Raw genomic sequence first — 27,509 nt, forward strand, 5'->3', positions numbered from 1 at the left:
TTCTCTAGGCTCTGCTGAGCCCTGCCTTTCCTTGGGTTCTCGCCCCTCTCTCCGTACCTTCTTTTTCTCCTTCTCTCTCTACACTCTTACCAGCCGGAACTCTCTCTCAGTTCCCCTCCCTTCGCTCTCTCTCTGTCTCTCTGCACTGCCCTCCGGGAAGCTACGGCGTATTTTTGCCTCGGCTTCTCGTCTCTCCTTTCCAGTGGGGTCGCTCTCGGCGGCGCCTTTTCCAGGTTTCCCCGAGCGCTTCAGTTTCTACGGGGGATTTCTCTCAAGTCCCTGTCCCGCAACCTGATACTCACTTGCCTGCTCGAAGCTTTCGTGTCACCCAACGATCTTCAGTGCCTCGTGGTTACCATCCCTTCTGCAAGAAGGTTCTGGAGTTTTTTGCCTGCGTGGCTTTTTCCCCGTTCTGGCTATCACAGTCCCGGGGCCACTGGTTTCCGGAAGCCTTCCGCAACCAGTGTGGCGTCGTTCCGTGGTAGACCGTATCTCATAAAAAAGAAATCATCCGTCAAAGAAAGAAGAAAGAAAACCTCCAAGGATATTTCTTCAGGTTGAGGGGGAGGAAACAGAACTAGAAAGTGACTTGGACATTACGGATAAATCCCCAATTTGTGACACTTTGCAATGCCCAACACAAACCGAGATGGCTACCCCTGAACAACTCCAGGAATTGGTTACTGCAGTCCAGTCCCTTAATGTGGAAGTCCGTAATCTCAATCAAGAAGTACAAAGCCTTAAGGTGGAGAACAATGTACTTAGACAATTGGTGTCTATCCGGGAAACACGTTCTGATCTCCCTTCACTACCTCTGTCTGTGGGTAGATTTAATGGCACACCTAAATCACTTAAAGAATTAATTAAAGCCTGTAAAGTGTACTTTGCCTTCCGACCCACAGCATACTCGACAGGTCTGAGCAAAGTAGGGTTTGCAGTTTCCAATATGTCCAGAAACGCTTTGGCCTGGGCCAACCCGTTGGTCACCGGAAATTATCCGGTCCTACAAGATTGGGAAACATTCCTTACCAAGCTAAGACAGACGTTTGAAAGACCAGAAATAACCTACATGGCGTGTGAGGAGCTCCTGGAGGTACATCAAGGCCAGATTGATCTTTTGTCCTACATCACAAAGTTTAAGCGACTAGCTACCGAAACCACCTGGTGAGAACAGGCGCAATTCACCATATTTCGCAGAGGTCTCAAGGAGGAACTAAAGGATGAATTGGCAAGAGTTCCTAGGCCCGCCTCTTTCTCAGAACTTGTGTCAGTAGTCCTACAGATGGAACACCGAATAAATGAACGCAGACAAGAGAAGAAGAGAGGGAAAGGAATAACAGGTTTTCCTGCCCCCGTTCCACCTCCCTCACCTTCGTCTACAACCCTAAGCAAGGAAGAACCAATGCAAATTGGATCCATGAGGGCTCCACTTACTCAAGAAGAACGGAAAAGATGCAGAGACTCGGGTCTCTGCATGTATTGTGGATCCTCTTCACATCTGCTTCGGAATTGTCCCGAAGTCCCTCCAAGAAGGTCGGGAAACGGGGTGCCTCGAACCTAGGGGGGACCACGGTTCGAGGAATTACAGAAGGTCCCTATGTTTCATTATCCATCACACCTTCCACGCAGTCAGAAGACACCCGTTTGATGGTGGTTACTCTACACTTGTCCTGGAGGGATAAGTCAGTAGAGACTCTCGCTCTTATAGATTGCGGAGCAGCTGGCAATTTTGTGGACACCTTGTGGGCCGAGAAGATGGGTATACGGCGCATTCTCAATCAGGAAGATCTCAAGGTAGAGGGAGTTGATGGTACTCCTCTTTGTTCGGGTCCCATTACCCATTCCACAGAACTGATCAGCCTTACCATTCAACAGCATAAGGAGGAAATTTCCTTCAAGATAATTCGGGCAGCTCATTTCCACATCATCCTGGGCATTGCCTGGCTTCGTCTACACAATCCCACCATAGACTGGTCTAAGAACACCCTCAGTTTCCTTTCGCCCCATTGGCAACAATCCTGCCTACAATCTGCAAGCTACCAACCTGCGATTCTACAGTCAGTCAAAGCTCAATCACGAATTATTCACTTGATTCCTCCTCAGTTTCAGGTATATCATCAAGTCTTCATGGAAAAGTCAGAGCATGATCTTCCTCCACACCGTCCTGAAGACTGTGCCATCGATTTAGTACCTGATGCCTTAGTTCCTTTTGGCAGAATGTTTTCTCTGTCCCTGAAAGAAAAGGAAGTACTCCGGAAATACTTGGATGCCAACTTAACCAATGGCCTTATTCAACCCTCAAAATCTCCTGCTGGTGCCCCGTTGTTTTTCATCGCTAAGAGAGACTCCACGGAGCTTAGACCCTGCATTGACTGTTGTGGGCTTAACTTGGTAACTATTTGTGATAGATACCCCATGCCCCTTATTGCAGACATACTGGAAGCTGTGAGAGGAGCCACAGTTTTTTCGAAGCGCGACTTAAGAAATGCTTATCATCTCTTGTGCATCTGGACAGGTGATGAATGGAAAACGGCGTTTCGAACACCATACGGCCTGTATGAGTATAAGGTCATGCCTTTTGGTTTGGTCAATGCCCCAGCCATTTTTCAACGATTCATGGATCACACTTTTTCAGACTTGTTATTTCATTCAGTGATCATTTACCTTGACAACATCTTGGTATTTTCAAAGACCCACCAAGATCACATCATTCATCTCCACAAAGTCTTCCATCGTCTTCAAGAGAACCATCTTTTAGTAAAACCCAGTAAATGTGAATTCCTTGTCTCATCTGTCCAATATTTAGGATTCATACTCTCCCAGGAGGGATAAAGATGGACAATAAGAAGGTCTCAGCCTGCTTGGACTGTCCATCTCCAAAGACTATAAAGGAGGTCCAGAGATTCCTGGGTTTCACTAATTTTACAGGAAATGTATTCAAGATTTTACTGCCACAATAGCTCCCATTACCGCTCTTTTAAAGAAAACGCTTTATTGTAGAGGTGGACGCCTCAGCCAACGCAGTGGGAGCTGTTCTCCTGCAGGAAGAGGAAGGAGAGGAACATCCCATTGCGTATCTCTCGAAGACTCTCACAACCAGCCAACGGAATTATTCTGTTATTGAGAGAGAACTATTAGCCATCAAATTGGCCTGTGAAGAGTGGAGGCATCTATTGCAAGGAGGAGGTCATCCGTTCCTCATTCGAACAGATCACAAGAATCTCAGGTCTTTGCAGAATATGGAATGTGTAAACTCTCTCCAAGCTAGGTGGGCACACTTTTTTGCCCATTTTGACTTCGAGATCACATACATACCAGGTACTCAGAACGTGATTGCAGATGCACTCTCTTGTTGTTATACCACAGAAGACCCTTCACAGATCCTAAAAGAAAGGTTGTTTCCCGACAGAGTGTTTATTGCCGTTGTCTCGACATTCCTCTCTCAAGTCAGGTCCGCCACCACTAAAGCACCATTACCTGTTTCTTCTTCACCTCATATTCAAGTGGACCTGAGAGACGGTTTGTGCTTTGTTGACAAGAGATTGTTCTTGCCGAAGGTCAGCTTGCAGCAGAAGGTGTTACGACCACCCCACTGCAGGGCATCGGGGTATGAAGAACATGGAGGCTCTAGTTCAAAGATCGTTCTTTTGGCAAGGAATGTCCTCTGACATAAAGAAGTATGTCCAAGCATGTGCTCAATGTACCCGAAACAAGAATTGTAATAAAAAACCCATCAGATTATTAGAACAGATTCCCTTACCCAAGGTCCCTTGGGAACAGATTTGTACAGATTTTGTAGTGGACCTTCCAGAATCTCGAGGCCACACGTGTATCATGGTCACTATCGATACAATCACTAAGTTGGCTCATTTTTCCCCCTTCCCGGGAATTCCTACGGCCTCCCAGATGGCTGAGGTATTTGTACGAGCTATATTTCGGTTGCACGGCTTGCCTACTAAAATTATCTCGGACCGAGGAAGTCAATATACCTCGAAATTCTGGACAGCTCTCTGTCAGAGATTGGGTATCGAATGAGCACTATCCTCCGGCTTCCATCCTCAGACCAGCGGGCAGACCGAGAGACTCAACGGAACATTGGAACAATGGGCCTCATTACGACCCAGGCGGTAAGTTACCGCCTGGGCCGTGACTTTACCACCATGGCGTAAACTACGTTTACGCCATGGTGGTTGGCGGACTTACCGCCCCATTCCGAGTTTGGCGGGGCGGTAAGTCCCCAATCCCCATTTACCCTTCCCCATTCCCATTTTTGCCCCTTGGGCATAATGGGAGTGGGGAAGGCGTTAATTACGCCACCGTAAATTACGGTGGCGTAATTAACTCCATGGTCCCTTAGCGCCATGGATTTTAACACCTGCTAAAAGCAGGTGTTAAATCCGCCATGGCGCTAAGGGACCTCGTACTCAGGCGGTAAGGGTCGGCGCTGTTTACGGCGCCGTAAACCCCTTACCGCCTGAGTTGTAATGAGGCCCAATATCTTCGATGCTATACCAATGATACACAAGACAACTGGTATGATCTATTGCCTACCGCCGAATTTGATTATAATAATTGCATCCATTCTGCCACGGGACTGAGTCCTTTTTTCAATACCTTTGGAATACATCCGAGAAGTATTTTACCGGTCTCAGATTCCGCATCAGTATGTTCCACTATTGAGGACCGTCCACAGCAAATTACGGAGGAACACCGAACGGCCAAGACAGCCCTGAGTCAAGCTCGAGACCGATACAATCGCTTGGCAGATCGAAGACGTGTTGAGGCACCCGCAATTAAACACAGGATCAAGGGTCTGGCTGTCTACCAGATTTCTTCCCCGGTGGATTCACCCATCTAAGTTGTCACTCAGGTTCGTGGGACCCTATACAGTGACTTCTCAAATAAATCCGGTCGCTTTCCGGCTACAGCTGCCTAACAGCATGAAAAGAATTCATCCTGTGTTTCATGCTTCCCAGTTACGCCTGGCTTTGACTGACATTCCGACAGCCCCTTTGGGTCCCTTGGTGGAAGAACAAGGGCCTGAGGGGGAAGAATATGAAGTAGCCAAGATCAAGGATTCCCGTTATCATCGGGGACGTTTGGAATTTTTGCTTTCTTGGAAGGGTTACCCGTCATCAGAAGATTCCTGGGAACCAAGTTCCAATGTTCATGCCCCCGTCTGGTAAAACAGTTCTATCTGGCCCATCAGGGTTCTCACGCACTGGAGGGGGGCATACTGTCATGCACCCCTTTTTCACCAAGCATTGGGATCGATGGAAATTAGGCCACCATCATTTGTTCTATTACGTTTGACACGTTTTCTGAGCTGCGGTCTAGTCTTTTTCCAACATGGCCGTCCCCAGCATATCAGCGTTCAGTTGCTGCCAGCTTGCCGCGTTGCAACTGTGTGTGTTTCGCTATCCTGCTGTTGTCACGCTCCTGTTCATTTCTCTAGGCTCTGCTGAGCCCTGCCTTTCCTTGGGTTCTCGCCCCTCTCTCTGTACCTTCTTTTTCTCCTTCTCTCTCTACGCTCTTACCAGCCAGAACCCTCTCTCAGTTCCACTCCCTTCGCTCTCTCTCTGTCTCTCTGCACTGCCCTCCGGGAAGCTCCGGCGTATTTTTGCCTCGGCTTCTCGTCTCTCCTTTCCAGTGGGGTCGCTCTCGGCTGCGCCTTCTCCAGGTTTCCCCGAGCGCTTCAGTTTCTACGGGGGATTTCTCTCAAGTCCCTGTCCCGCAACCTGATACTCACTTGCCTGCTCGAAGCTTTCGTGTCACCCAACGATCTTCAGTGCCTCGTGGTTACCGTCCCTTCTGCAAGAAGGTTCCGGGTTTTTTTGCCTGCGTGGCTTTTTCCCCGTTCTGGCTATCGTGGTCCCGGGGCCACTGGTCTACGGAAGCCTTCCGCAACCAGTGTGGCGTCGTTCCATGGTAGACCGTATCTCATAAAAAAGAAATCATCCGTCAAAGAAAGAAGAAAGTAAACCTCCAAGGATATTTCTTCAGGTGAGGAGGAGGGGGAGGAAACAGAACTAGAAAGTGATTTGGACATTACGGATAAATCCCCAATTTGTGACAAATGCGGGCAGCTAAGTGACTCAATCACTAACGAAGTGTCTCCCTGCCCTCGAGGAATTGCACGGACAGACACTTGCGGGGATGGTTAATGCTGAGGCGCTGTGAAAGAGAGGGCCGAAAAACTTGGATGGAAGATGAACACCACACCCAGTCCCCTCTATCCTACTGAGGGAGATCCTCCCTTCCCAGAGGAGGAGAAAAACTCCCTCCACTTATCTAAGGAAAAACCTGCAACCCAGAATGAGAAGGATGCAAAACCTGAAGTCCACATTGAAGCCCAGAAGTTGAGCCCTTACGCCTCTTCAATATATACTACAGGAGCAGCCGTGCACCTCTCCATAGCGCTGCAGGAGCAGTCACATAGAGCACTCCTCGCGCCACAGCAGGTGAGCCTGTCTCACGCTACCTACTGCTGATGTGCATTGCGCCGTGCCTCCATTGCCCAGGCATCCGAAATATCTTCTAAAATATTTTCAGCACGCATTTCTAAGGTGGATGCGTGACAAAATGGCTGCCACCAACTATGTTGATTACGTTGCCTAGCAACGTAGCCCTTTATTCCCTCTCTAGGAAGGCCCACGAGAGAAAGGCACCTTCCTGTTTGCCCCTGTTCGCCAAGGTGAGCGGCGGCTCGCTGTCCTATTCCATTTTAGCTGATCTGCCTGGACTTATTGTAAGTAGACCGTCCAACAAACTAACCTGGATTTGTTACTTCTCCGACTCACCATGAGCACACAGCGGATGCTCTACCCCTCACTGTCGAGTTGCCCACTCAATCAACTGCCTCAATTAACCATGTTCAATCTATACTGCCATCCACTGCTCACCCCCATTTTTGCTGCTTGTTGTCCATGCCTAGGTAATTGAGCGCACCTTTTTAATGCAACCTGTATTGAAGGGTTACAATACGGGCTGATACTGTTTGTATCAGCCTATTATGCCAGTATCGAAATAACTAGCATTGTGTCTTACTGCACCACACTATTATTCCGGGCTGTACTAGTCCACGGTGCCTTCACTGAACTAGCCTATTGTGCCGATATGTACTAAACGTGTCTTAAAATAGCCTATTTACCATTTGCTAAAGGTGTCTTGAAATAGCCTATTTGCCATTTGCTAAACGTTTCTTGAAATAGCCGATTTGCCATGTGCTAAACGTCTCTTGAAATAGCCTAATTGCCATTTGCCAAGAGTGCTCTGAAACAGTCTACCTCTTATCAGCTATTCCTGTTTGAAACAGCCCAATTGTCCTGACCAAACGTGTTCTGAAATAGCTTAACTGTTAGCTTTACTCTAAACCTCCTTCTCAGTATGTGTACCACACTCCACTACCTTAGCACGATAGGCACATTACTCATCCTGAACATTACACTGCTCTATGCTAGGATGTATCCCTTCAACTGTCTAGACTCCTCCAGCCTAACTAATCGCACCTTGACTAAAATTCTCAGGCCCGACCTTCCCACTCGCTACAATACGCATGCACTCGCTCACGTACCCATTTGTCACTCCAGACTCATCAGTCTCAGAACATACACGCTACCTATGCTCATCACCGCCCTTCCTACAAATGCAACATGCAGAAACCTCAGACAAGGAACTTGCACTCCAGTTAGACTTAACACTCATCACCATGGGCTGCACATCCCCAACTCCAGCATTACATTGCCATCTAAAATAAAGCCCAACCCTACCAAGTCACATAATTCTACACCTAAAGCATATAAACAGTCACAACTAAACAGAATTAACTCTACACCGCATTACAGATGCGCCCTTCTCAATGTCCGCTCTCTTACCGCCCATGCTCTTAAAATCAACAACCTCATCTCAAGCCAGGATTTAGATATATTAGCCATCACTGAAACATGGCTACACAAGGCTTCTGGCCCGACCATAACCTTAGCCATACCCGCAGGTTACTCTATCCTCAGAAAGGATAGACCCTCTAAAATAGGAGGCATCTTCAAAGATGCCTTACATCTTAGGCCTATACCCCACCCTTGGGAGGGTAATGCAGACATCCTATCAGCCAAACTGTCACTCTCTCCTAAAAACACCATTAACATCCATGTTATTTACCGGCCCCCGGGACTCCCGGCAGACTTCCAAGGACACATCACCCACTTACTCAGTGAAAATATTTAAAAAACTACAAAAACCCTACTCCTAGGAGACCTCAACCTAGGATTCAATTACTCCAATGATAAAGCTGCTATCTCATTCACCAAGGACCTCATACACTTGGGTTTCTCACAGAAAATGATGACCCTACCCACTCCAAAGGCCGAACCTTAGACTGGGTGGTCGACCACAATTGTGACTCCACCATCACTTTCAACACTGTCTACCCCTGGACAGACCATAGCTGTATACAATTCACCGTCCCCAGAGCCCCAAGTACTAAAACTAGTACTCATGCACCTGCTACTCTAGCAAGAAGTTCAAAAAAGTTAATGGCGGATAACCTCCGACCCTATCTTGACATCCTGTGCCTAGCACCTCCTTTCTAGCAAGACCCAAACATCTTAGCGGATATATTTAAGGACACCCTTACTCACGCAATCAACACCATTGCACCACTAGAAGATGAGAAAGAAAAAAGTAATTCCACTCAAACTCTCGGTTCACAGAAGAGGTCCAACCCTTACGCAATAACAAATGCCAGGCGCTCAAAAACTGGCAGGCAAACCCATGTGACATCTCTAAAGAAAACTTCAAAGCTACGGCCAAAAAATACAAAGACGCCATTTTCAATGCCAAATCTGAAGCGTATAATCGCTGAATATCCGACGCCAACTCTCAATCAAAAGAACTCTTTACCATCTTTAATGAACTCACAGATCCTCCTATCTCCACTGACGAGATTGTTAAAGATGAAGCATGGTGCACTAGCATTCAAGCTGCCATGCTAAAAAAAATATACCTTCTAGAAAACTAAATTACAATGCCCTACTGAACCAGAACCAGCCAATACAGACCCTGCTCATTAGAAAAAGTATCAACTTCCCTAAATTTGCATTTAAAGACATCTCAGAAACAGAAGTCAAAGACCTCCTCAAACACTTGAAGCCGTCGCAATGTAAGGGTGATGTATGCCCCCCCCAAGATCATCAAGGAGTGTGCCGAGCCACTTGTTCCACTCCTGACCGCCTTCATCAATTTCTCCTTTAAAACAGACATTGTCCCAGAGAGCCTTAAAGAGGCCTGGGTGCGTCCCCTTTTTAAAAAGCCAAAACTAGACCCCTCCCAGCCTAATAACTACCAGCCTATAACAACCGTCCAGTTTCTTCTCAAAATATTGGACAAGGCTGCTCACAGCCAGATCCAACTCTACCTAGAAACCAACACCATCCTAGGTAAAAGACAGTCGGGATTCCGCAAAGGGCACGGAACCGAAACCGCCCTGCTGGATCTAAAAAATCAAATCACTCAAATTCTGGACAATGGCAAGCCCGCCCTCCTCCTCCTCCTAGACCTATCAGCAGCGTTCGATCTTGTGGATCATAGAACCCTCACCACACACCTCACGCATGCAACACACTTTTCCGACCAAGCAGCTTCCTAGATCACCTCGTTCTTAGAAGTAAGAGCAATGAAAGTCTTCTCAAACATAGCTAATGCAGCACCCACCATCATTCACTGTGGGGTTCCTCAGGGATCCTGTACTGCTCCTACACTATACAATCTCTTCACAAAGCCTCTTTTAGATAAACTTGATGCACTTGGGATTGCATACACAAACTATGCTGATGATACCCAGGTGCTCCTTCCATTAACCGGCTCATATCACCAAGACGTTACAGCCCTAAGGCAAATCTACTCCACTATTCAAGCATGGATGGCCACAAACGGCCTATGTCTTAACGGGGCCAAGACTGAGATTCTTATTCTTGGCCAAAAGGCCACTGTAGCTAAGCTAGACTGTCTTTACTCCAACTTCAACATCGACAACTGCATCATCCCAGTCCTATCCTCTGTTAAGACTTTAGGGGTCCACATTGATGCTACATTGTCCATGAACAAGCACATCAGGGCTATTGTCTCTGCCTCCGCCCTAAGTACTAAACTCATCAACGCCATAAAACCCTTCCTAACTAAGGAAAACTCTCTCTCAGTAGCTAGTGCCACCATAGGGGCCAAACTTGACTACTGCAATGCGCTCCTAGCCGGCACCTCTATAAAAAACTTAAACAACTCCAAATCACCCAAAATAACTCACTAAGAGCAGCCTTAAGCATTCCAAAAAGAGACTACATCTCGCAAGCAAGAAAGTCTGTTCACTGGCTCCCAGTCAAAGACCGCATCACATTCAAAATTCTCACGAATACACATAAATGCATTAACCTCACAGCACCGCCCTATCTTTCAGGCACACTATCCAGATCCATCTCAAGCAGGCCTACTAGAACATGCTACTCTAACCAACTCACTGTACCGCGCATTAGCCCTGAAGCTCTGGAATGCGCCCCCCACTGCCCTCAGAGCAGAAACTTCTCTCCCTGCCTTTCGAAAAAACCTTAAAACTGCTCTCTTTAATTAACCGTTCACTACTTTTTTCACTCCCCCCCTCCTCCACCCTATCTACATGATTTTACAAAGTGTTCTATGCAAATTGTACAATAGGTATTCCTGTATGTTTCTTATATGTAACTAAGTGATGATCACTCTCTGTAACAAGCTCCACGATGCCTCTGGGCTAATGCGTGCTCTACAAATATGAATAAATAAAAAAATACTCTTGCACTTATAACCAACCCCCATGACTGTAAAAGGGAGGGGTTAACTCCACTGGAGACTGGAAAACTGAGAGAACTTAACCAAAAACAAAAACAAGTATATCATCCGGACCTCTTAGGACCTGAGGTGAGTCCGCAGCGGCTCCGCTAACCTAGTGAAATACCAGGAAATTGGTGAAGAGAAAAGCAAACAGACGGGAGGCAAAATGCCCAGTGCGAGCCCTGCACTGGTCATGAACAAGAACTCCTGCTAAAGGGAAAAAACAGAAACCATCACATGTTCCTCCCAGAGGTGTAACTTTATTATGCAATCCACCCGAAAAGGGTGGCAGGGGGGGCGGTTGGGAGGGCCAGGTGCCTTGGGAAAATTATCATTGCTCAGAAATTGAAAGGCTGTTAAGGGATACTGGGACCACCGTCCCTTCAAGATTGAGGCATGGACCTCTGCATGCATGAAAGGCCGACTGGCTTCTCCGGACATCAGGGGAAAGGAATCAAGGAAAAAACTGCAACGAGAAACAAACTCAGGAACAGGCAAAGGCTCTAGAATGTTATTTTTTGGTAATCTTTGCCCCCTGATACCAGCAAGTGTTTCCTAAACACTGTATCAGGGTCAGAACCTGGGTTGCTCAACATTGTTTAAACATTGCTTAAGACTAAAGAGTTGCCTTTGAGCTGACCTTGTCCCCTCCAATATTTTAATATTGGCTTGTTTGATGCCATATTATGACCAATAGTAAGGGAAATCACGCCGCCCTTTAAGGATGGGGAATTCCATCTTCACATCAAGCCCTGCAGCCCTTGCACGTCAATAGGGAAATTAGTTGTTATTAGTGGTTATTTACCTCCTCAGCCAGCCAAAAGAAAAGTTGGTAATCCAACTCAACACACGATTACTATCCTTCCAGTCCTTATCTACGCCTCCTTTGGGGTCTTTCCCTTTCCTGGGCAAAGGATGATACCAGGACTGTTTGATCACGGAATAAAAAATGTAGTCCAGCAGACCAATGAGGAACAGCTCTATGCTAATCCCTGAACTCTTATTGGGAAAAAGAAATGCCTAAGGAAGAGGACGGACTGAGTTGTCCTGTAATTAACTAATCTATGGGGCCGACAGACTTCTTACCAAAGGACTAAGGTTAGCGCCTAAGTGATGGCTAGAAAGGAAGGTAGTGACCCCTTATAGGTCTGTTAACAACCGCCTCCAAACACTCTTTTCTTTGAAGTACTAAATAAATAAATAAAAAATACAAAGAATTACCCCTAGGAAGTGGGGTTACTTCCGAACAGGGGTCCGAACTCTGGACCCTTGTAAAAATGCTGATGTTTACTGAGCCACCCGGGCTACTGCCAACACAAAAAACGTTAATGTGCTTCACACACAGCTTAAAAATATTGTTTAGCAAAGGAGTTCACTGAGCAAGTGCTCCTCAAACTGCTCACCCTAGCAGGGTGTGGTAACCAGCAGTACACAAGGAGGCAACCTCGCACTAGAACACAGGCAAAGCCTGATACCGAGCAGGTTATGGCACACTAAATTGAAGGCAATCACCTATGCTATATGCAGCACTTAAACAAAGCTGCAGACTGGCAGCGCATCAAGGTCTTGAGCGGGCGGGTCGGACAAATATATATTGTAAAATATCATTATTTAAAATATCAAATTAAAAATATCAATTAAAAAAATTATATATAAATAAATATGTACTGGACAAGGCAGGAAACAAACCCAGGTGAACATACAGCTCTATCATTGAGCTATCCTGCTTCTGGACTGAAGCAAAAGCTTTTATTACATTTCAACACAGGTGTATATAAATAACTGAAAAGAAACATAGGGGAAACATTGCAGGGATTTGAACTAACGATCTCCTGGACCCATGTCCATATCCTTAACCAATAAGCCACCATGTGCCACCCCGTGCGCGCCGGGTCTGAAGCAGAAGCTTCTATTAGACCGGTGTTGATAAACCACCCCAGGCCCCACCCCTGCCTCCTGGGAGTCGCAATGGCCAGCGTTTGACAGAGAGGGCTAAGCAGCCATGCTTGGCAAATGGCGCAGTTAGACGGCGGGTGTGAGGGCAAAAGTGGCACTCTGATGTTAATTAACCTCGACTGGCACGCTGTAAATCACTGTCCGTGACACCAGCCCGTCACACGCTGCTGAGGGGCCATCCCGGGGCGGGTCAAGTCCAAGGGTCACTAACATGAAGGAACAAACGCACAACCTGTGGAAAACAGCGCCCAATTGAAATCATCCTTGTCCACAACACCAAGTGGGCACTTTCATATCACGCAGTGCCAGACATCCCTCCCTGGGATCACCAACGAAACATGAGAACGCCAACTACTGCTTTCTGACAGGGCAAACTTCGTCCTGACTGAACGAAATACACTTCTGTGACAGTGATAAATAGAGTCAGCAAAAGGAATTACTAATTAAACAAAGAGGCCTGTGTGCGCCGGGTCTGAAGCAGAAGCTTCCGTTAGACCGGCGCGCAACGGGTTTAAATCATTTTTTATGAAATGAACGGCTATTTACAACGCGCCTAATACTGAGATTTTACAAGCACGAGTGCTAAAATTCTAGCAAAAAAACAACACATTAATAAAAGCAACAGCCGCACGTGGCCTCCCAGATACAATGTTACCAAAGCAGTAAAACTTCCCTTATAGAACAAATGTACCCTAATATATATTTATAAATACATTTATATTTATACAAATTAAAGGCTTTAATCTACTATTAAGGCCTACTACTGACTAACATGCAAGACACAACTAAAAGGAGTGACTAAGCTGTGGTGTCAGCAGCAAAGAAAGATGAGATGGGGTTGTAATGCATAATATGAGCCTCTGTCTTGCCACAGAATTGCTCTGCAGTACTCTGTGCAAAATCATGGCGTCATCTCGTTGCCACCTCACAAAATGGCTGAGGAAGTGGTTGCCAGTGCGCTGCCAATAGTCTTGCGCTTTTGGAATGGCAATCCCTTTTGAATGATTAAAGCCAAGACACTTTCACTAGCACGTGCTTTTTTGTGGGAGTTTTTAAACTGCATAGCTCCATGCTGAGATGTTCCCCCTAGGAGGACAAGCACTATGGCCGAATTTCGTGAGGCTCTTATTTGACTGGGTTCTCAAAATAGGGTAGAGCAATGTATGCTCCACGAAATAAATGATGGACAACCCCACCACTAAAATTGATTTTAAATTCTAATACCTTTGTAGGCAGTGTAAGACCCATGTTGATTTGATAATGTCCATTACAATAAAATAAAACATTCCAACAAGAAAAATTCTCCTAATTTTGGTTTAAAAAAGTTGTCAAGAGCGTAGATTTGTTGCTTTTTATTTGGTCCAAGTCAGTGAGTCATTTTTCGCCATATTTAAAAAAAAAATGGCTGAAGCCATACACACCGACCATGCTGTGGTAGTATTTTGTGGAAAACAGATGATTTCTGTCGTTTTCTCACTGCAAGTCTCGATGATACATTGCATTGTCACAATGAAACGTGTGTGCCTATATATTATTGGGGAAGGCGCTGGACTAAATAAGCCCGATTGTCTGCAAATCTGAGAACCCAGGGCGTGAAACTGGCGGGAAACGGAGGCTAACACTGCTGCACGTGCTCTGAAAGGAGGTCCACGTAGCACCGGTCGCATGGCTTCTACTTTTGCGCATGCGTGGAGGCGCCTTCGTTTCAACCCGCGTGCGCATACCTTTGCCGTATCCTGCTCGGCTGCCCGCCATTTTACATCCCACACTGATAGAAGCTCTCAAACTTTCGCAACACGGGGCGCCTCAGGGACGGAAAGCTGCACACGGTTAGCTGCATTGACTCTCCTTCTTATTCACAGGCAGGGGGCGGAAAGCTTGCGAAGGTAGAATTAGATGTGGACACATGCTCTACAGCAGGCACCATCTTCGTCAGGTGTTGGCGGTAACGTTTCCCTTCACTTTTTAGTCAACTAAGATGCCGTGTGTACAGAAAGGGAATTAACTCGTTTCCTCAGAAAGTGCCGAATACTGTCATGATACGTTTAATGGCCAATTGCTGATATTTCATACATGCCAACATTTCAAACCACCTGTGAGGGAGATTTCGTCCGAAAAATTGGGAGACAAGAAGATTTTGCCTTAGGAATGCATTGGGCACAGATTTATTTTAGGCGGGAGAATGTGAAAAATAGCAATATTTTTCACATTAAAATCGGGCGTCTCCCGCCTAAATCGGGAGGCTTGGCATGTATGATATTTTGACACCACACTTGTTTCTAAACTATATTTTTACAACTTCAAATTGTTCCAAGTGTGTTTTTACTTTTATACATATTTACCCCTCATCTTTAACTGGTAACCTTCGAGAGATCAGCACTCTCAAGATTCCGAGTTCCATGCATGATCGTGCCATTGAGTACCGTATTTTTCTTGGAATTGTGGGACTTGTAAATGTACCTTATGTGATTTTTAGTCATGATTTAAAATGGAAAAGGTAAAAAACAACACGTCCCAAAATCCCAAGAAAACCCAGGCTTTCTCCCTGCATCCTGGAACTGGGAAAGCTGAAAGCTCTGAGCATCCATGTAGGTAAAGATTTCTGATGCTTTTGTAATTTGATATTACATAGCTCTCAACTCACACGCTTTTGTCGGGTGTCACCCGCCTTGTAAAGGGCTGACTCACCCGCCAAGCCTCCTGCTCGCTCATTCATTCCAATGGGCGTCTCATCCGCCAAAAACAAAATCGGGTGATTTCACCCGCTTTTGCAACACTAATGGTTGAGAGCTATGATATTATGTTAAGGAGTTTTTATACTGCAGCAAATCACTCCGTAGTAGTCTCAAAGTGCCTGGCTTGTCTGGAAAAAGGTAGTGTGGACTATAGGGAACTCTGGAGGTTTCCCGGTTAGCCTCTGCACCCTGGACTTCTCTTGTTTGATCATCTATTTTAGTTCCACATTTTCTCGTAGGAAAAGGGTTAGGCTTGCTGAAAATGTGTAATATGGGGCCACTTGGAACAATTATTTCTGGGGCCTCTTTTGGTTACCAGTACAGTATACCCCTGCGGCCCTCCCAATTTAGGCAGGAGAGTCCTGAATTTTCAATTGAAAATATTGCTAACCCCAATGCAATGCAAAGAGAGAATTCGATTCTCCTGCGTTCTGTAAGAAAATCTCCCTCAAAGGTGCTCCAGAATGTGGGCATGTATGCGTATTGTGCCCTCGGCCGCGGTATCCAGACCTCGGTCTCTGGAGGAAAAAGTGTAAAACAGGACACGAGAAGACAATGGTAAAGAAGATGAAGATTGACAGACAATAGGTGGGGGATTGAACGAGGGAAAGAGAGATTCTTCACATGGGTGCATGTGGATCATTTGAGTGTATCATGAGTGAAATATGAGTATGGCAATATTTGCTTAAATTATGAATGTGAGGCCGTTTCAAGGAATAATATATTTATATAATGATCTTATGGTGTTTGTGTGAAAAGTTCAAGAAGTGTTCGGAACACCACTGCGAGATGTCTTTCGTCACGGTTGTTTTTAGTTTTACGACTGTTCGCCGAATCTGGAATAGTACAGACCTGGGCTAGTAGTGGCCCGGTCAAGTGTTCAGGTACAATGCTGCCGGGGGGCGGGAAGGGCGATCTTATCTGTTGTGCAAGTAACGTGACGTTGAGAGTGACGGGGCGGGGTGGGTGACATCGGGAGGGGGGACGTCATTGAACGCTGCGCAGGTTTCAAAGGCATAGTGTATGTTACGGCATAGGAGCAGGCACAGCACGAGAAGGCTCACGGGGGGAACACAATGGTGGGTGGGCGATTTATTGTAGTCATGGGGTAGTTTGCACAATGTGGGGTTGCAAGGTGCCATGGGTAGTAATGTGGTAAGAGGGCTTTTGAGCCATATGTGAATAGTAGAGAAGCTATTTTTTGGTAGGCCGATGCTAGGAAAGCATGTTCGCAGACAGCTCATAATAAAAGGGCTGCAGCTTTTTGTGACAGCAGTATATATTTTTTGAACATTCAACAGAAACAGTGTGCATAAATATTGCAAGACTGAAGTTTACCAGGAGAACGCAGCCCCATCGAAGTCACCCTAAGAGATACTTTCAAGGCTGATGAGCTAGGCACCTCGTTGTCAAAGAAGATTTGGCAGAGAAATAGAAATCATATACAGTTAATTAAAATACAGCCACAGTGTGGTATAGTTTATTCAGACTACATTTGGCAGCAAGTCATGATAAGGGAGCTGGGGTACGGGTCGTGGGGTGCGTGACAGGGAGCCAATAAGCGGAGATAGGTTTCAGTTTCCCTGGAGTACAACATTGTAAAGTGTCCTCACTGATGTCCGCGGGGCACATCATTGGTTGATCTCAGTGTGAATTTCTCACCCCTTGCCATCTCAAGATGTTCTGTCCAATCAGTATACAGCAGTTTATCCATTTGTATATTGGGCATTGCCAACCAATGGCAAACAAGTGTTTTTGACTGATTAGCACAATTACTTAATGGGGGCAGTGTGGTAAGGTTTGTGACTTCATGAGGGGTCGTAATATGATTTTGGTCTAAGAAATGGTTCACCCAATAAGGGTTAAAGGCAAGTCCCTGAACGCTCACACCGGAGAGAATACAACCCAGTAGGGAAGAAAGGCCCAAGTCTATCTTTTAAGTATAACAAGTTTAAATCTCACACGCAGATGAGAGCAACAGCAAAGAACTCTGCTGCTAAGAACGGTCTGCCAAAAAGTAGTACAAGCAGAAACTTATACGGAAAAATATCATCAAACATTTTATTTATTTTTATTTTTTGCATTTTTAAAGCGCTCACACAGCCCTTGGACACAGAGGCGCTGTTACAGGAATTGTTTGTTTTTTAGTTGCGTAATTGTTTTTTTTCTTTTCATAGTTGCATATTTATAACACGCTTAAATACCCAGAGGTTTCTAAGCGCGGACCTGGGGATCGAACCTGTGTTGCTTCGTGTCATCTTGCTTCCAACGCAAACACGTTGCCGCTTAGTTATCCTCCCGAGACAATTACATACATTACATGATGTAATACATATAGTAAAATCCTGCGAGGCTGGTTGGTGTGCGTCTGATCCACCTGCTCCATAAGAGATGCCAGGCCATTGGTTCCAGCCCAAGCCATGCATCTTCCGTCACGTGGGTACTGCAGTGATCATCTTTTCACGTCGAAGGTCAACAAACAAATTAATTATACTCCTGCCACACGACTACTTTATCACTCATACTTTGCTTGTGGCAGGCCTTAAGACGGGCACAAAGGAGGTTATGGGGCACTCTAGCCTTCAAACACACATTTCAGTCACTCCCTTCTGTGCCATCTGGCTCCAAGTTCTCCACCCTCGTTTTGAACTATAATTTATCCCTCCCAGCACTTTGCAATGCAAATCACATGATTGTCGCTTCAACGATGTGCCCTGTCCGTCCTCTTTGAACATTTCAGGACTTGTTACTTTGGGGTTGGTGGTCAAAGGGCACCTGTTGCCATGGAATTCAGGGCTCCTAATTTTTAGTCAGTTATACGGGCTATAACTGGTGTTCGCCTGGGGATGGGCCGGGTCATACTTTGGTCAGTGTGAGATAACATGCACACCAGGTACCGGTCTGTGATCACGGCCTTGTAGGGCACATTCCTCTCGAACATCTTTGCAACACTGTTAGAACAATGAATAGGCGGTGTGGCGGTTTAGGGTGTGGGCTGCCCTCATGGGAGCTCGGGCATGGCTGGAGATTTCCCTTGTCTCACAATTTGGGCCTAGCGCATGCACTGCGGCATTCACCAAACAGGGTTTCCCTTCTACCTATGGCTACTAATATTTATGCAAATTAGCAAAGCTGCTCGCCCCCTGCTCTATACTATGTGGATAGACTATATTTGGTTATATTGGAGTGGGGCCCTTTTGTACTGGGAGGTGGACCTCTCACCGTCTCCCCTCCTCCCTGGCCCATCATAGTGCTTTGAATGTATCTCGCCTCACTCTAAAGTGTTGATGGGGGTAGGGCTGCCCCCTTCCCAACATTCCCCCTTTCGTTACCTCTACAGTAACAAACCCTGCTATGTACCTCTGCGCTCCCGTTCCCTCCTCTCTGCTTCCACATATGGCTGAGTTCCCTTTCTTGTCACCCAGGCCCTACACACTGACCACAAACTCTCCCCCCTGTGCGTGTACTCTTCAGGTGTACATGTCATATAGATGCATCTCCCCTCCCCCGCTAGGTCCACCGAAACCTCGGTGTAATTTTCTAGATAAGGGGGTGGAGAAATGGTAGTGTGGTATAGATGATGAACTTCATCTTCATACAGGACAGGGAGCATTTCGTATTGAGGGCCACCATGTGGGATATCAGGCTGTACTTCAATATCTCTTGTCTCGTGAGGTGCTTTTGAAACCCCAATTGATACCATAATTCTTGCGCTATTAGGAGTCACATTGGGATAACATTGAAGGCCCAGCTGACATGTGCAGAAAATTACAAAGGACGAACACGATGATGGGCATTAACATCTTCACAATCTCCCAACTAAATGCCAAAGTAAACCAATCACTGTCCTGTACTCCTCCCCCCTTCTTCATGCAAACACCCAGGCCATGGACAGCTGCGATGATGTGGCATAATATTGCATTCTCCGCAATCTTCTGGAGGCACGAATGTGCAGCAGGAATCGCCAAACATTTTGCAAACCTCACCTTTCATTGCTGTTAACATGTCCAACACATATCGGTTTTGCATCGTCTTAATGCACACAACTCAACCTTGATCACATTGAACCCGTTCTCTGTATCGTTCGCGAGCAGGACCAGCTCCCATCTCACGATCTGCAACCATTTGGCTTTTGCTGCAGCCTCCACTCCTGGTTAAAGTAAAGATGCAAACAAGGATTCTGCTGAGCTGAAGAGCCTGTATTCTTCTGGTATTTCAGCAAGCAATGTAGAAGACTCTTTGGATATGTAATTTGATCTTTTCATTGTCTTTGGTTTTTGTAACCGTCCTTTAACTGGCAGGATGTGGAGATCTTGTATGGGCAACAGGCCCTTATCTTCTGTTACGACTATGGGGCGACTAGTTAGCCCCTCGGCAGGCAGTGCTCCCCGTTCAGATCTTCTTCCTGGGAATACTAATATCGCTGAGTGCATTGTGGCCAGCGAACAACAGCCCTTCCATGATGGTGGGAGGTGCAAGTAAGCTTGTTGGCCACAGACCCAGTAGTAATCCATCATCGCCGCTGTTCCTTTCTTCTTGTCTGTGATCAGGAGAGTCTTATTGCAACGTTAGTTCGAGCCGACAAAGACTGTATCCTTGCTGCGGAAACAGAGTCTATATTCTTCTTCCTTGTGTACTCGCACCAGCTTTTCCATTGTTGGAATACATGTCAGCTTATGATATGCTCTGTCCAGATTTGTTCACAGAAATTGTCCACCCTCGCTATCCTTTCCTTGCTATATGTTACCAGTCCTTCTGCCAAGCAAGGTAGTGTGGTGTTGTGCCGGTTATTATTGCAGAAATGGCAGCTCCACACACTTGATGTCTTTTGAATCGCTGCTGCACTGTACAAGATCTGGAGCCACCAAATGCAGTTGCACACTATGCCTGGAACGTTCCTTTTATTCTGCATAGCACAAGATGAACTAGGCATTGTCGATCTATAACTGGGACTGCTTGCGGTCCTAGCACCTTGGCAGCCCCTGACGCTTGCGGAATGAGTGACCACACATAACAGCCATTCACAGCGTTTCTTCCCACGCCACTCATGTCGGAATACCATGGGCCTCATTACAGGTCTGGCGGCAACCCTGCCGGTGCTACCGGTAGGTTGCCGCAGGACTCGTAAAAACATTACCTGTGCCTCACTTCCAAGCCTGGCGGCCGGGAAGTCAGGCACCAGTAATTTCGTTAGTCCCATAGGACTCTGTGGCAGTGGGGACGTGGACGCACCGGCACTATTGCTAGCAGTGCCGGTGCTCCTGTGAAAACTCTGCGGGCGGGTGCCGTCCCGCCCGACAGGTCTGACTTGCCAGGAGGCGGCGGCAACCGCCCGCAGAGTTGTAGTGTGACGGTCCAGAACCAACGGGGTCGCCTAGCTTACGAGCACCATTGTTTCCCGACTGGCACACTTAGAATGAGGCCCCATGAGTTGGTAAACTCAGGATGGCGGATATCCTCAATCACATCCAAACCCATCCCTCGATACGTGCCATACTTTTTTCGTACCTCCCTTTTCATTATACATGCTTTCAGGGATGGCAGCTTTAATAGTGCTATCGGAAATAACATTATATTGTTTCGTAATGGTAGACAGACAGTCTCCTACTTGCTGAAAACAACCTTTTCACTGTTTCCCCCACTGTCATGGTGTGTTTGTTAGATTCATTTCCATTATTATTATCAGTGTTCACATTAATACTAATATATTTAACTCCGCTAATATTATTAACAAGTATATGTATTGTCCTGTTTGGATAGTATACAATCCCATCCCCCCCCTTTATCATACTGCCTCCTAAAACATCCTCCCCCAACAGAATCTCAATAGTACTCTCAATATCACACAGAGACCTGCGATAATTTTTTTTTTTTTGTGATCTTTTAGTTTATTCAAAATTTTATCACAGAATCTCTATATGGTTAGTATTCATCATTGAGTGTTAAAATCTTCCTAAGCACGTGTGACTTGGGTTCAAGGGTTTAGCATTTGGAACTTCTATTATTCTTTAAAAATTGTGTCTAAGAAATTAATTATCGCGCAGGTTATTTTCATGTTGTGACCAGCTGTCACACGCGACCACCATTCTTCTCTATTTCCATCTATTGGAAAGCAAAAGTCTAGATGTAGGATCCTTTGATTCGAGATTGCATCGCAGTTTATGATCAGATGGTAAAGTGATTCTGTCTCTTTATTGCAGTGTCTGCATAAGTCATCTTTTTGGTCCAAGTTTTTTCTCATCCATCTCATTTCATTTGTTTGCAGTGCGTTTAATCGCATTCGCAAAAATTGATCTCGGTGGTGACGCGATGGACATTTGAGTAAGTATTTCGGCTGTACGTTTAGTCTATTTGGTGCGGGTCCTGACGGGAGTGTACATTTAAGGAGTGCTCTTTTTTCGCTATTCTGAATCCATCCCCACCATTGAAGACGTTTTTTGACAATCTGCGGGCGAAGTTGCAAGGACCCTATTTCGATGTCAGCGGTCGTCATTATTTGGTCTACTTTATAAGTCCACTTCTTTAGAATCTGAGAGTTTGGGCTGGCTGTATCTTGTTTGAGTATTTTGTACGCTGGTTCTCCAGGATGTTCTCTTATTTTGCGTAGAAGTGCACAAGCTTTCCAGATTGTTGCATCGTACAAGGAATTTATTCCCAGTTCGTATCGCAGACTCGTCATCGAAACGTATTTGGGTATATGTAGGGCTTTGCGCCAAAACAACCCTTCCAGGGCATCCCATACTTTAAAGTCAAGGTTCCATGCACATTCGGCTCCAAATGTGATTGCAGGTAATACTTTATTTAGGTAGAATGTTAATACGGGTCGAACAGAAAATTGTCCGTATCCATTGTGAATTTTCAGTCCTTGTAGGGCGTATGTTAACATTCTGTTTCGCAGATCCTGGTACCATGGCCATTCTCTGATGGAATTACTGTAAATGATTCCGAGGTACCGTATCGACGTTGTTGTTTCGATTTCCTCGTTTGCCACATACCATTTAAAGTGGTTTGATTTCTGACCTATCGTGTTCTTCATTTTTATGATTTTGGTTTTGGCTGTATTGATCTCGAGCATATTCTTTACGAGATAGCTGTTTAATTTAGTCAGCAGCCGTTGTAGTCCTATTGCTGTCTGGTCAGCCAAGACGATATCGTCTGCATATAGGATACAATTTAGTTCTTGATCGTTTATTCTTGGTGGGAAGCATCTTACTTCTTTTAGCTCAATATGTAAGTCGGAGATGAATAATTTGAATAGCAGTGCAGCCAGTGGGCATCCTTGTTTAACACCTTTTGACGTCGGGATTGAGTGTGTCAGATCTCCATTCTGATTAGTTCGAATACGAACCGATGTTTCCTCGTGTAATGCTCTGATCGGATTCAATATTTGTGGAGGGCATTCCCATTGTGTGAGGTTTTGCCATAGGAGGTTTCGGTTTATTTTATCGAAGGCTTGCCGCATGTCCACAAATGCTATGAAGAGAGGTTTCTGACCTTTTAGCGAGGCTAGTTTTAGAAGGTTTAATAGTAGTAAATTTACTTCAGTGCCCACGCCTTTAGTGAAACCTGTTTGCCGACAGTCACCGATCTTTTCTTGTTTAGCCCAAGCTGACAGTTTTTTTTGTAGGAATGAAGCAAATAATTTCCCAATTGTATCTAGCAACGCTATCGGGCGATACTTTGCCGGGTCAGTTCTGGGTCCCTTTTTGTGAATTGGCACTACCACTGCTGTTTGCCACGAGGAAGGTAATTCTTGGGTAGTTTCTATTTTCTCAAATAACTTTTCGATAAACTGTGCCCACCGCTCTGGTTCTTTTTTAAGCATCATATTTGAGATATTATCGGGTCCTGGGTCTCTTGAATTCTTTAGTTGCATAATTGCGTTCGTGATGTCAGTGCGAGATTCAGTTACGTTCCATCGGACAGCTGGTGTTTCAAGCTTAATTTCCTTTTTGTTGTCATCATCGTTAAATAATTCAGAGAAGTGTGATTCCCAACGCTGGGGGGCTGCTTCATTAATCAGCACTTGGTTGCTTTTGGTTTTACCTGCATTCAAAATGGCCCAGATTTACCTCGAGTTATGTTTTTGAAATAGATCTAGCATGGTTTCTGCTCTTTCTTGATCTCTTTGGATGGAGAACGCTTTGACCCAATTTCGATAATGTTGTCGTCGAAGGCGCAACTGTTCGTCTTGGTTAGGATGGTTCGATTTCTTGATTTTTCTGATGTCTTGCAGCAATGTTTTTTTTTCCTTTACTAGCTGTTTACTAAATTTGTGTTGGTGATGATGGCTGGCTATCCCTTTTGAGGTCGTTTTCACCATGAATTTGCTTAACAGTGGCACGTAGTTTGTGTCTTTTCCAACTGTGATTTGATCCAACATAGCAGTGAGTTGAGAAATCTGCTGTCCGTTGATCTGAAGACGTGTTCCAGTTGCATTGGACCAAATCTCGTTGTCATATTTGGCCAAGTGTGACTGCTCACTCGTTTGCCAAGTCAGCTTCACTGGATTGTGGTCGCTGTTAAAGGCTTGGGTCACCTTTAGTTGTGTGACTTTTTTAAATAGATTATGAGAGGTCCAAATGTAATCTAATGTTTTCTTTGTTTGATTTTGGTGGCAGGTTGTGTTGGCAGGTACATCTCCTTGCACCTGTCCATTAAGCAGTATACAGTTTCATATCTTCATTGCCGTGTGCTATAATTTGGCGTCTGCTGACAGTTTTTCAAACATTTTAAGCTTTTGATTCAACGTCAGGTCGTCTTTCTCGAACCAAGTGTTGTTTAGGTCCCCACATATCGTGATTTGGAGCTTGTTTCCAAGCGTAAGGTGGATGTCTATTATTGTTGTTACAGAATTGACACATTTGTCAGGGGTGATCATTGCAGAGTTCCAGTAAGTGTTTATGAGCAGCATCTGATTTTTTTTGGCAGATTAATTTTTTTTCTGTTCAAGTAATGCTCCTTGCACAAATAGATTTGGATTGAATGTTTCTATCAGTTGCCAGTGTGCTGAGTGTTTTATCATCATTAATAAACCTGAGAAAGGTCTTCCTTTCCTGTTTTTTCCAGCAGGGTTTAATAAGATCGTATATCCGTCTTTAGTAGGGGGTTCTCGCAGCCAAGTTTCTTGTAGACATATGGCAAAATTTCCCTCGAGGTTTACTGGGAAGGTGTTTAGCAGGTGTACGAATCCTCTTGTATTCCAAGAAATGAGGGTTTGGTCCTGGGTTTGGCTTTCTGTCTCTAGCTAATTCTGGGTAATTGTGTGGTATTTTCGCTTTGAGTCCTGATATTCTGAATGCATGTTCGATTTTTGTTGACTTGACTTAGATAGGTGGTGTCTTAATTGTTCCCTTCTTTGTTCCATTCGAGTTTCTCGGACTGGGTTTCTTTTGGGCGTTTGGTCAGCCTTGGTGTAGTCTTGTGGTTCGACAGAGAGGTCAAATCCGTACAGTAGGAGGTCATCTTGGGCATCTAAAAGCGTTCTCCTTACAGCCAGTGAGTTAATATGCAGCAGTACTTGGTCCGAGGTTCTTTCTGTTGCATATTCGACGATCAATATGTCTTCAGAGGTTACTGTGCGTAGTGCAGGAATGCATTTGAATATTTTCATGATGTTGCTTCGATTTAGGTTCACCTCTCCGTCATCTGGGTGGATGTTCTGTAATCGTAGTTTTATTTGGGTACAGTTTTTTGGAGGCTCTCGCCTTTGAGACGATTTTGGATGTAGAATGGAAACTTTCTGTTGTTGTTGTCGTGTAAATTTGGGATTTAGTTTATAACTCGGATTGGGTTTCCCTTTGTGTGGCTGTGGAGATTGCTTCGTTTTTTTCGCGTCTGGCGGTGGGGTTGATCCTTGAAGAGTGTTTTTTTTTCCAAGTTTAAGTTTATCCACAGTGTCTGCCTTAGTTCTTGTGTCTTTTTGAGATGTGTTGTTTCCAGTTTCACGCGTGCTTAATACTTCAGTAGTCTGGTCGTCTGAGTATGTTGAGAGATCGCATAAGTCGATTGACAATGCTGAGGAGCAAAGGCTTGCTTGGCTTTCAGAAGCCAGTCGTCGGCGTTTTTTTTTATTGGAGTTTTTAGTTGCAGTTTTGCCAGCAGGGATCTGTTCTGTTACTGCGGATGTTTTTTGGGAGTCAATGACTTTTTCTTGAGGGTTTGTACGTTCAAACAGCGCTGACTTCTTAGGTGTGGTAAGGTTGCGGATAAAAGATTTGGCAGCTAGACGCGAGGGCTTCCTTGGGTTGTTTTTGTGCGCAGGCATTGATGGTTTTTTGTTTGGTAGTGCTGTCTCGTTTGTTAGACCTTTCACATTCCAATATCCTGTTTTCGCAGAGCCTGAAAAGATTCCAAATGAGGCTCAGGGATTTTTTTCAGAAGTATCCGTTTGGACAGCAATTTCGTTGGTTTTTGTTTTCGATGAGTTGGAAGTGCCATCTTGTATTATTCCGTCACTCTCTTCCATGTGTGTTTTTGAAAGAGATATTTGGGGGGGAATACTTGGTGGGTTTTGGGATTTTTGATTGTCCACCAAAACGATTATATCTGGAGTGTTCACTGTTTTGTCCTCAGAGCAGCCATTGGATTTGTTCTGATCAGTGTTATTTGAGGGTTTCAATGCCATCGTAACAGTCGGGTAAAGGCCAGCTGACGGTCTCTGGAGTGGTTCGTCGTTTTCAGTTGACTCAGCACCAGCTTTGGGTATTGGGAGTTGATCTTTACAAGCTCTGCTAGAGCTATAGAATGTAGCTTGGGAATCTTTTCTAATTTCGTTTTGGTGCATCCATTTTATGGATTCAAGTAATGCTGCCATTAGGTCGTCCTTAGAGGCTTGGTCTTTTAGCATCTGTTCTTTTTAAATTGCTTGCCACTGTATTGAATGTTCTGCCTCGTTTGCAATTTTGCAGTGCAGAAATTTTGTGAATTCGTCGATTGCCGTTATTTTCGAGATCAAGTTTGTCATCATGATCGTTTGTTTGTTCACGGTCTCATGTAGAGTCTGATAGAGGTTGATGAATGGGCATAACGCTAAAGTTGTCGCTGCCAGAACATTGTTGTGTATTTGGATCTCTGCTGCTGTTGAAAGGTTGGGTTTGGCTCCTGATTCGCGGTTGTTTTGGCTTTCATCTTCATGCGTTTTGCATCTGTTTTGGCCATGTTTAGTTTCGTTTTCCTCTTTTACGTAGTGCGGTTTGGTGGCTACAGTTGACAAGTTTAATGTTGTATCGCACTGTTGTATTGATTTTGATTCCAAGTTTTCCAAATCATGAGATTTGGGTAGTGGGGTGCTGGTAGTGGCTTGATGTCGAGCTTCCGAATTGTAGCGCGATTTTTTCAAATCGGACAACCTTTTGTCTTCGTTCTTTTTATTTGCTTCATTTTGAAAACTTGCTGTCAATTTAGCTTCGACTGCAAGATAATCAGCTTTTAGTTTTTCCATCAGGCGTTTGTCTCGTGCTTCATGGACAGGCCGTCGCTGCGATTCGGCTTTGTGTAAGATTTCTCTTTTCTTGGCAGAATCAGTGGAAGAGCTTTGCTTTGTAGGTTCTATTCTAGGTTGGACTGCACTGTGCTTCAGTTGAATCGCTCTTTTTATTGGGTCATTTATGTGCCGAATGTCGATCTCTGATTTGATTTTTGTGAGCGGCTGTTCTTTGGGGGGTGTCGAGTCTGAGATCGTGGGACTGATCATGTCTTCAATGCGCTGTGCCTCAGTGATCACTTGATCATTATCAATAGTGGTATTGGCTCCAGATAGTTTACTAGTTTGACTGGTTGCGTTTAGCAGTTCAAGGTCAGTTACTTCGAATGGAGATAGGAACAGGTCCGAGTTTATTTCAACTGCATCGATATTGAGTGGAGAAAGTTCTGACTTACCGAAGTCTGATGCTAAGTTCCCAATCTGTGAGGGTAACGTGAGTAGTTTGCATACTTTTTTCGAGTTTACTCGACCTGGGCGTT

General features: G+C 45.2%; 1 protein-coding gene across 1 annotated transcript in view; it reads left to right on the forward strand.

Annotated features, from left to right (window-relative positions):
* The first annotated feature begins 14,543 nt into the window (after nt 1-14,543).
* Nucleotides 14,544-27,509, forward strand: part of INCA1 (inhibitor of CDK, cyclin A1 interacting protein 1) — a 1,084,285-nt gene continuing 1,071,319 nt past the window's right edge. The window contains exon 1 of the mRNA XM_069605474.1: nt 14,544-14,639. The gene's annotated coding sequence lies outside the window, so the exon portion shown is untranslated. The remainder of the gene's footprint in view (nt 14,640-27,509) is intronic.

This window comes from Ambystoma mexicanum, chromosome 1p (genome assembly GCF_040938575.1).
Source record: "Ambystoma mexicanum isolate Mex_15411 chromosome 1p, UKY_AmexF1_1, whole genome shotgun sequence".
NCBI classification, from domain to species: Eukaryota; Metazoa; Chordata; class Amphibia; order Caudata; family Ambystomatidae; genus Ambystoma; species Ambystoma mexicanum.